The sequence below is a fragment of the Saimiri boliviensis genome, chromosome 2 (assembly GCF_048565385.1).
Source record: "Saimiri boliviensis isolate mSaiBol1 chromosome 2, mSaiBol1.pri, whole genome shotgun sequence".
Taxonomy (NCBI): domain Eukaryota; kingdom Metazoa; phylum Chordata; class Mammalia; order Primates; family Cebidae; genus Saimiri; species Saimiri boliviensis.
The window spans coordinates 3865514-3873784 of NC_133450.1; positions in this window are offsets into that span (position 1 = coordinate 3865514).

Sequence of the window (8271 nt, forward strand, 5' to 3'; positions counted from 1 at the left end):
CTTATTTTTAAACCCTTGTTTATTAAATCCACTATCTGGGTCATCTCTGGGTCTGTTTCTGTTACCTCTTTTATCTTTCGATTGTCACTTTTTTGTGCTTCACATATCTAGCAATTTTTTATTGTAGTTGCTACATTTTAGAATCTCTGAATTACGTTATTTTCCTCTAAAGTATGCTAAAATGTTAAGTTTTGTTTTGGCGAGCATTTAAATTACCAAGGGGTCACCTGGAGCTATAGAGGCTTGGTTTTAGGCTTTGTTAGAGCGGTCATTTCAGTTTTTCCCTTTCTCCTAGGGGACAGCCTTTACTCCTGGGGTGTATGCAGCTGTTCCAAAATCCTAACCGAAGCTCTGAGGTATTCACAAAGGTCTCTCCCCTTTGCCTGGGCTTGAATTCCAAAGTCCTCCAGCACTGTTTGGCTGCTGAAGTCATGGCCAGCTCTCCAGCTTCTCCGTGGCTGTTCTCTGCTGGATCTTTCAGAGACTCATCCTGAACACTTAGAGGTTAGGAGTCAGCCAAGGAACCAGATGGGATCTTTTTTTTTTTTTTTGAGATGGAGTTTCGCTCTTGTTACCCAGGCTGGAGTGCAATGGCGCGATCTCGGCTCACCGCAACCTCCTCCTCCTGGGTTCAGGCAATTCTCCTGCCTCAGCCTCCTGAGCAGCTGGGACTACAGGCACGCGCCACCATGCCCAGCTGATTTTTGTATTTTTAGTAGAGATGGGGTTTCACCATGTTGACCAGGATGGTCTCGATCTCTTGACCTCGTGATCCACCCGACTCGGCCTCCCAAAGTGCTGGTGTGAGCCACCGCGCCCGGCCCAGATGGGATCTTTACACAGATTTTGTACCTGCACTCCAGAGTCAATTTCAAGTATTTATTTTCTTGGCCCATTAAGACTGTCACTTCCTGCTTGGTCCACTTCCTCATATCTGAGTTTGGGAAACCGCTTCATGGAGAAAGCAATTTAAATGTGGGGCTTGCCCAGGGGAGACGGCTAACGCCTATAATCCCAGCACTTTGGGAGGCTCAGGCGGGCGGATCACCTGAGGTCAGGAGTTTGAGACCAGCCTGGCAAAACCGACATGGCAAAACCCCGTCTCTACTAAAAATACAAAATTAGCTGGGTGTGGTGGCGCAGGCCTGTAGTTCCAGCTACTTGGGAGGCTGAGTCAGGAGAATCGCTTGAATTCGGGAGGCGGAGTTTGCAGTGAGCCAAGATCCTGCTACCGCACTCCAGCCTGGGAGATAGAAAAAACCTAATCAAGCCAAACAATAACAAAAAAGTGAGGCTCACCTCACTCCTTCTCCAACGATCGCAGCCCTGCATTGGCTGCTGTCCAATGCCTACAAACTCTTGTTGGATATTCTATTTTGCCCAGTTAAAATTTATGGTTGTTTATCATGGTCGGGTAAATCTAAGATCACTGAGTCTGCCATGGCTGGAATCAGGTTTCTCCCTCAGGGGTTGAGTGGCTGAGGCTAAGTTGAAAGGGTGTGTTTCAGAGCAGCCACAAAGCTGTCTGGACTCTGAGGTCATGCCCAGGAAGCTGAAAGATGAGGAAATGGAAGGAATGAGTTTGCGGAAGCTGGGAGGACGAGAAACGGCTGAACAAATGCGAGGTGGTGGTGAGGGAAGGCAGCGGATGCTGACGGAGCTGAGGAAGTGCCATGGAACCATGCATCACGCCCTGTGTCCTGACCCCTAGTGCCCACACCCAGCCCCAGGGTCCGTGTCTGGACAAGTCCAGATCCTTGGAGTCCTGTGAGGGTCTGTCTCCCTTACTGATCATAATCCCCCAGACCCAAGGGAATCCGAGGGAACTGCTGATCTGGCGTCCGAAAGGACTCAACCTCCCACCACCGCAACAGGTAAAGAAACCAAGGCACAGAGAGGTTAGGCTCCCTTCTGAGGGCCACACAGGAACAAGTCGCACAGCCGGGATAAGTACCCACACACTGTAAACTCCTGAGCCTGAGCTCTTAACAATTAGGTTCTCCTACTTCCCATGAACAAGTACAATGACAGTCTCTTCTCATGAAAGGGAACCTTCTGAATGCAAGCCCCCACAGTGTCCCATGAGCTTAAGTAGCCTGTGCCCCCAGCACCCTTGGATGGCATGAGCTGCCTTGGGCCCACAGAGAGAAGGCAAGGCTCTGAACAGGCAGCAGAAGGTCTGGCTATGATCCCTGTTCTGGTGATGATTTGCTAGGCAGCCCCAGGCCAGTCACCGTCCTTCTCTGAGCCTCAGTTTCCCCCAATACTTGTAATGCTATTGTAAATTGATGAATAAACCCATGAGGGAGGCTGGGCGTGGTGGTTCACACCTGTAATCCCAACACTTTGGGATGGGTAATGGACCCCGAAGGTATATTGAGAGTTAAAATGAAATTTCCCAAGGAGCTTAGTGCTTTGGATGGGGTCTCAGTCGATGTCACAGTCTCTACTTTTTCTCCTTACCTGGGCACAAGGACAGGTGGACTTTCAGCTAAGTGCTCCTTGGGGGATTTCGTTTTAAGTCTCAGTATACCTTCAGGGGCCTCAGTTAGACGGATCACTTGAGGTCAGGAGCTGGAGACCAGCCTGGCCAACATGGTGAGACCCCGTCTCTACTAAAAGTACAAAAATTAGCCGAGCATGATGGCACGCACCTACAGTCCCAGCTACTCGGGAGGCTGAGGCATGAGAATGGCTTGAACCTGGGAAGTGGAGGTTGCAGTGAGCTGAGATTGCACCACAACACTCCAGCCTGGGCGACAGAGGGAGACTCTGTCTAAAAACAAAACAAAACAAAACAAAACAAAACAAAACAAAACCCCGTGTGGGAAACAGACCTCGGGGCTCCCAGCACTCAGCAGGGCAGGGCCTGCCGCTGACCCTGCTCTAGGATGATTCACAAGGACTTTGTGGGTGGCCAGAGGCCCCTTGCTTGCAGCAATGACAGCAGAATGGCTGGTGTGCCAAGCCTCAGGGCTCCAGTGGGCAACAGGAGAATTCTGTCAGTGCTGGGAAAAGGAGCAAAGAAGCAAAAGCAGCCTTCAGGCCTGGGTCTCCCAGCCAGAGGGGCTGGAGGGGACACCCGGAAGAAGGATGGGGTCGCTGTCTTGGAGCTACCCATCACCCAAAGGAGCCCGTATTCTATGTTTACCAGGGGTACCAGGGTCCTCAATATCATCCTCACTTGCACTTATTTGCATTTCTTGCTTATAATTTGACATTTGGGTGGGGTCTCGTTGAATGTCACAGTCTCTACCATTTCCTCCCTCCTTGGGCACAGGGAGAGGTGGGCCTTCAACTAAGTCCTCCTTGGGGAATTTCATTTTAATTCTCAATATACCTTCAGGGTCCATTTGACACAATTTTTTTTTTTTTTTTTTTTTTTTGAGACAGAGTCTTGCTCTGGAGTGCAATGGTGTGATCTTGGCTCACTGCAGCTTCACTGAACCCTCCTGGGTTCAAGCGATTCTCTTGCCTCAGTCTCCTGAGTAGCTGGGACTACAGGTGTACACCGCCTTGCCTGGCTAATTTTTGTCTTTTCGGTAGAGACAGGGTTTCACCATTTTGGTCAGGATGGTCTCAATCTCCTGACCTCGTGATCTACCTGCCTGGGCCTCCCAAAATGCTGGGATTACAGGCGTGAGCCCCTGTGCTCGGCCCTATTAGACCCAAATTCAATTTTAATTTTAAGTTCCTTTCTTTTCTTTCTTTCTTTCTTTTTTTTTTAAAGATGGGCTTTCACCATGATGGCCAGGCTGGTCTTGAACTCCTGACCTCAGGTGACCCACCCACCTCGGCCTCCCAAAGTGCTAGGATTGCAGGCATGAGCCACAGCGCCCAGCTTCTTCTCTCTCTCTCTCTTTTTTTTTTTTTTTTTTTTTTTTTTGAGGCAGGGTCTCACTCTGTTTCCCAGCTAGAGTGCAATGGCATGATCTCAGCTCACTGCAACCTCTGCCTCCCAGGTTCAAGACATCCTCCTGCCTCAGCCTCCCAAGTAACTGGGACAACAGGTGCGTGCTGCTAATTTTTGTATTTTTATTTTTAGTAGAGGGGGGTTTTGCCATGTTGCTCAGGCTGTTCTTGAACTCTTGAGCTCAGTGATCTGCCTGCCTCAACCTCCCAAAGTGCTGGGATTACAGGCATGACCCATCCTGCCTGGTTGAAGTTTCTTTTTTGAGCAGTTCAAATGATTTATGAGGATTATTTTCTGAGTTTTGTTTGTTCACAGAGGTCTCCCAGAAACCAAAGAGAACTTTTAGTTTTTTGTTTTGTTTGTTTTTTTTTTTTTTTTTGAGATGGAGTTTCGCTCTTGTTACCCAGACTGGAGTGCAATGGCGCGATCTCGGCTCACCGCAACCTGTGCCTCCTGCGTTCAGGCGATTCTCCTGCCTCAGCCTCCTGAGTAGATGGGATTACAAGTGCCTGCCACCACATCCAGCTAATTTTTTTATTTTTTACTTTTAATAGAGATGGGATTTCACCATATTGGCAGGCTGGTCTCAAACTCCTAACCTCAGGTAATCAATCCGCCTTGGTCTCCCAGGTGAGCCACCACGCCCAGACACTTTTTTTTTTTTTTTTTAAATAAAAAAGCATGAAAGGCTGGGTGTGGTGGATGATGCCTGTAATTCCTGAACTTTCAGAGGCCGAGTAGGGTAGATTGCTTGAGCCAGGAGTTCGAGACCAGCCTGGGCAACATGGTGAAACCCTAAACACAAAAATTAGTTGGGCGTAGCAGTGCACCCGTGTTCTGCCAGCTACTTGGGAGGCTGAGGTGGGAGGATTACTAATTACTAAGCCTGGGAGGCAGTGAGCTGTTGCACTCCAGTCTAGATGATAGAGGAGACCCTACCTCAAAAAAAAAAAAAAAAAAAAAAAAAAAAAAAAAAAAGAAGCTTATTTTATTTTGTAATTATCCCAGCTACTTGAGAGGCTGAGCAGGAGAATTGCTTGAACCAGGACCCAGGAGGCAGAGGTTGCAGTGAGCCAAGATGGCGCCACTGCACTCCAGCCTGGGTTACAGCTCGAGACTCCATCTCCAAAAACAACAACAATGAAAAAAAAAAAAACGTTTTGCTATTGTATTCTCTCAGGAACTATTTCTTCTTTACTCATCAACTATTCCCAACCATGCTTCGAAAAAAAAAGACTAAACTAGTAAGAAAACCGAAGAATGATGAAATTGCCTGAGAGAAATGACTCAGTAGCGACATGAGTCATTGCTAGTCCACCAATTTTCAGTTTTCTTACTGCCTGGTCCAAAGCATTAGGCCATCTTTCAAGAAAGTGTAAAAATTATACACTGGAGGGCCAGGCGCGGTGGCTCAAGCCTGTAATCCCAGCACTTTGGGAGGCCGAGGCGGGTGGATCACAAGGTCGAGAGATGGAGACCACCCTGGTCAACATGGTGAAACCCCGTCTCTACTAAAAATACAAAAAACTAGCTGGGCATGGTGGCGCGTGCCTGTAATCCCAGTTACTTAGGAGGGTGAGGCAGGAGAATTGCCTGAACCCAGGAGGCGGAGGTTGCGGTGAGCCGAGATCGCGCCATTGCACTCCAGCCTGGGGAACAAGAGCGAAACTCCATCTCAAAAAAAAAAAAAAAACTATACACCAGAGATATCATCTTTGAATATTTTTGTTTTAGCTTTCATTGCACACAGTTAACTCAGAATTGTTTGTTTTCCTACAAAGAGCAAAGAGAAGGAAACTGACAGACATTTCACAGCTATTAGAGGAACCAGTAGATGAACGCAACGTGACGAACAGCAGCACTCCAGACTGTAATGATGATGGGGAAAGCATCGCACCTTCAGATGATGATATCATAGATGAATGTTTTCTTTTTCTTTTTCTTTTTTTTTTTAAGACAGGGTTTCACCATGTTGGTCAGGCTGGTCTTGAACTCCCGACCTCAGGTGATCCACCCGCCTTGGCCTCGCAAGTGCTTGGATTATGGGAGTGAGCCACCACACCCAGCCATGAATGTTCCCAAACCCAAGAATTGTCCCTATTTTCCCAGGGTTCGGGGAGAGCCAGAGGGGGATGGTGTTGGCCCAGGGTCACTCAGCTCTTGCTCTGTCCTGGGCTCAGAGATCTGCCACTGAGTTAGCCCCTCCTGTAGCATACAGCAGGTGCTGCCCCTGCGGGATGGGACAGGGCTGGGCCTTGAGGTGAGGTGGCTGTCTGGATACCTGATCCTGTCTGGTTAGTTCCTGGCTCAACTCACCTGCCACCTGTCCTTTGTCGTTGGGTTCCTGAGGCCGTGGTTTTCCTCTGGGTGGTGACTCAGTGCCCAAGGCCCACCTTGCATGTGATCTTCCCCTCTCCTCGGCCTCACTGACTGCCCCAGCAAAGGCAGCTGTGGTTTCCCCTGAAGCAGCAACCACGGACTGCCAAGCCCACCCCACCCCTCTGTGTCCTCGTCTAACCTCGGAGGCCTTAACTGAAAGCAGGGGAGGCCTTATAGGCCCATGGCACTTGGTGTTTATGACAAGCTTGGCCATTACAGCATCAGCATGGAAAACATTACCGCCATTCAATAGACGAGGAAAGTGAGACCAGCGTGTGTGAGGGGCTTATTTCATTCATACATTCATTTATCTACCAAGTGTTTCTCAAAAGCCCACTAAAAAGGATGGGTGTGGTAGCTTACACCTGTAATCCCAGCACTTTGGGAGGCCGAGGGAGGTGGATCATGAGGTCAGGAGTTCAAGACCAACCTGACCATCATGGTTTTAGCTGGGCATGGTGACAGGTGCCTGTAATTCCAGCTACTCAGGAGGCTGAGGCAGGAGAATTGCTTGAACCTGGGAGGTGGAGGTTGCAGTGAGCCGAGATCACGCCACTGCACTCCAGCCAGGGTGACAGTGTGAGACTCTGTCTCAAAAAAAAGAAAAAAAGAAAAAGAAAAAAGCCCACCGAAACCCAGAACAGCAGACACAGAGACACAATGTCCAGATGTGCCTCAAGAAGGACTTGCCCCGGCGGCGGGAGGGTTGTGAGCGCTCAGCTCTCCAGGGATTGCCTCGGCTGCAAAGATTTGCCTCCTCCTAGGTCATGCCTTTCTCTGAACAGCCTCATATTCAAGGACTGATCCGGCTGGGTATTAATTCAGGCCCGGCTATTTAAGCGCGATGGGGGGCAGTGACAGGTCATTCGAAGCTCCCAGTGAGGCGGCTGAGGCTGGGGTTGGGCCTGTTGCAGCTCGACTTCTCCCTCTGCCCAGTTTGGCCTCTTCGCCCTCCCTTCTCCAGGCACTGCCTGCAAGGTCTCCCCAGTAGACATCCTCATACTAACTCCAAGTCCGAATCCACTTCCCAAGCACCCAGCCTGCAATGCTCAGCTTTCACAGAGCGGCCAGCTTCGTGGCACAGAGACATGTAAACAACCAGGGTGGGGAGAGAATAGGCCCAGGGAGACACAGCCACTGGGGCCAGAAAGCTGGCTTTGGTTTTGTGGGGTGTGTGGTCCCCGGAGTTCAGCCGTGGGGCACAGCGCCAAGGCAAGGGCCCAAGTGCCTGAAAACCACAACCCACCCCGTTGGCTTGGAGAAGAGCGGGGTCCCCACCTGTCTATGATTATTTTCTCAGAGCCACTCTGCTCCGATAAGCAGCCCCCCTTGGCTGGACCCTCTCCCAATTTACCTCCCCAAAGAGATACTCTGCTGTGGGTCTACGTCCTCAGTGCCTGTGGCCTCTGAGTGCCTCTGAGCCCTGGAGCTGCCCAGAGGAACTGTGCTGGATCTGGGGCGTGTGGAAGGGAGAACAGGCCTTTCTGGAACCCCAAGATCCCGTGTGGGGAACACATCTGGGTTCCAAACCCACAAAAGGGAATGTGGCCAAGAGAGAAACCCACCTCCATCCCTGGCAGCGTCGGGCTGCACCACATGCTATGACTGTGTTGGCAGCAGTCCTCTGGCGATGCGGAATCGCTGTCCCGCACCCTCCAACCAGAGGTCCCTGGCCTGGGCAACTTCGATAATTAGGAAGGTCTTCCTTCCCATACGGTCCTCCTCTGGCCTCTGGAGCTATGGGGTCTGCTGTTCTTTGGTATCAGGAATCCACACGTGAGGCCCCGTTCTTCTCCTAAGTCACTGTGGGATCTTGGACCTCAGTTCTCCGTCTAGCTAGCATGGGAGAGCAGAAGAACCAGTCCTTCTGCTTCCCACCTGCCCTGACCTTTTTTTTTTTTTTTTTTTTTTTTTGGAGATGGAGTCCCGCTCAGTTGCCAGGCTGGAGTGCAGTGGCGTGATCTCGGCTCACTGCAACA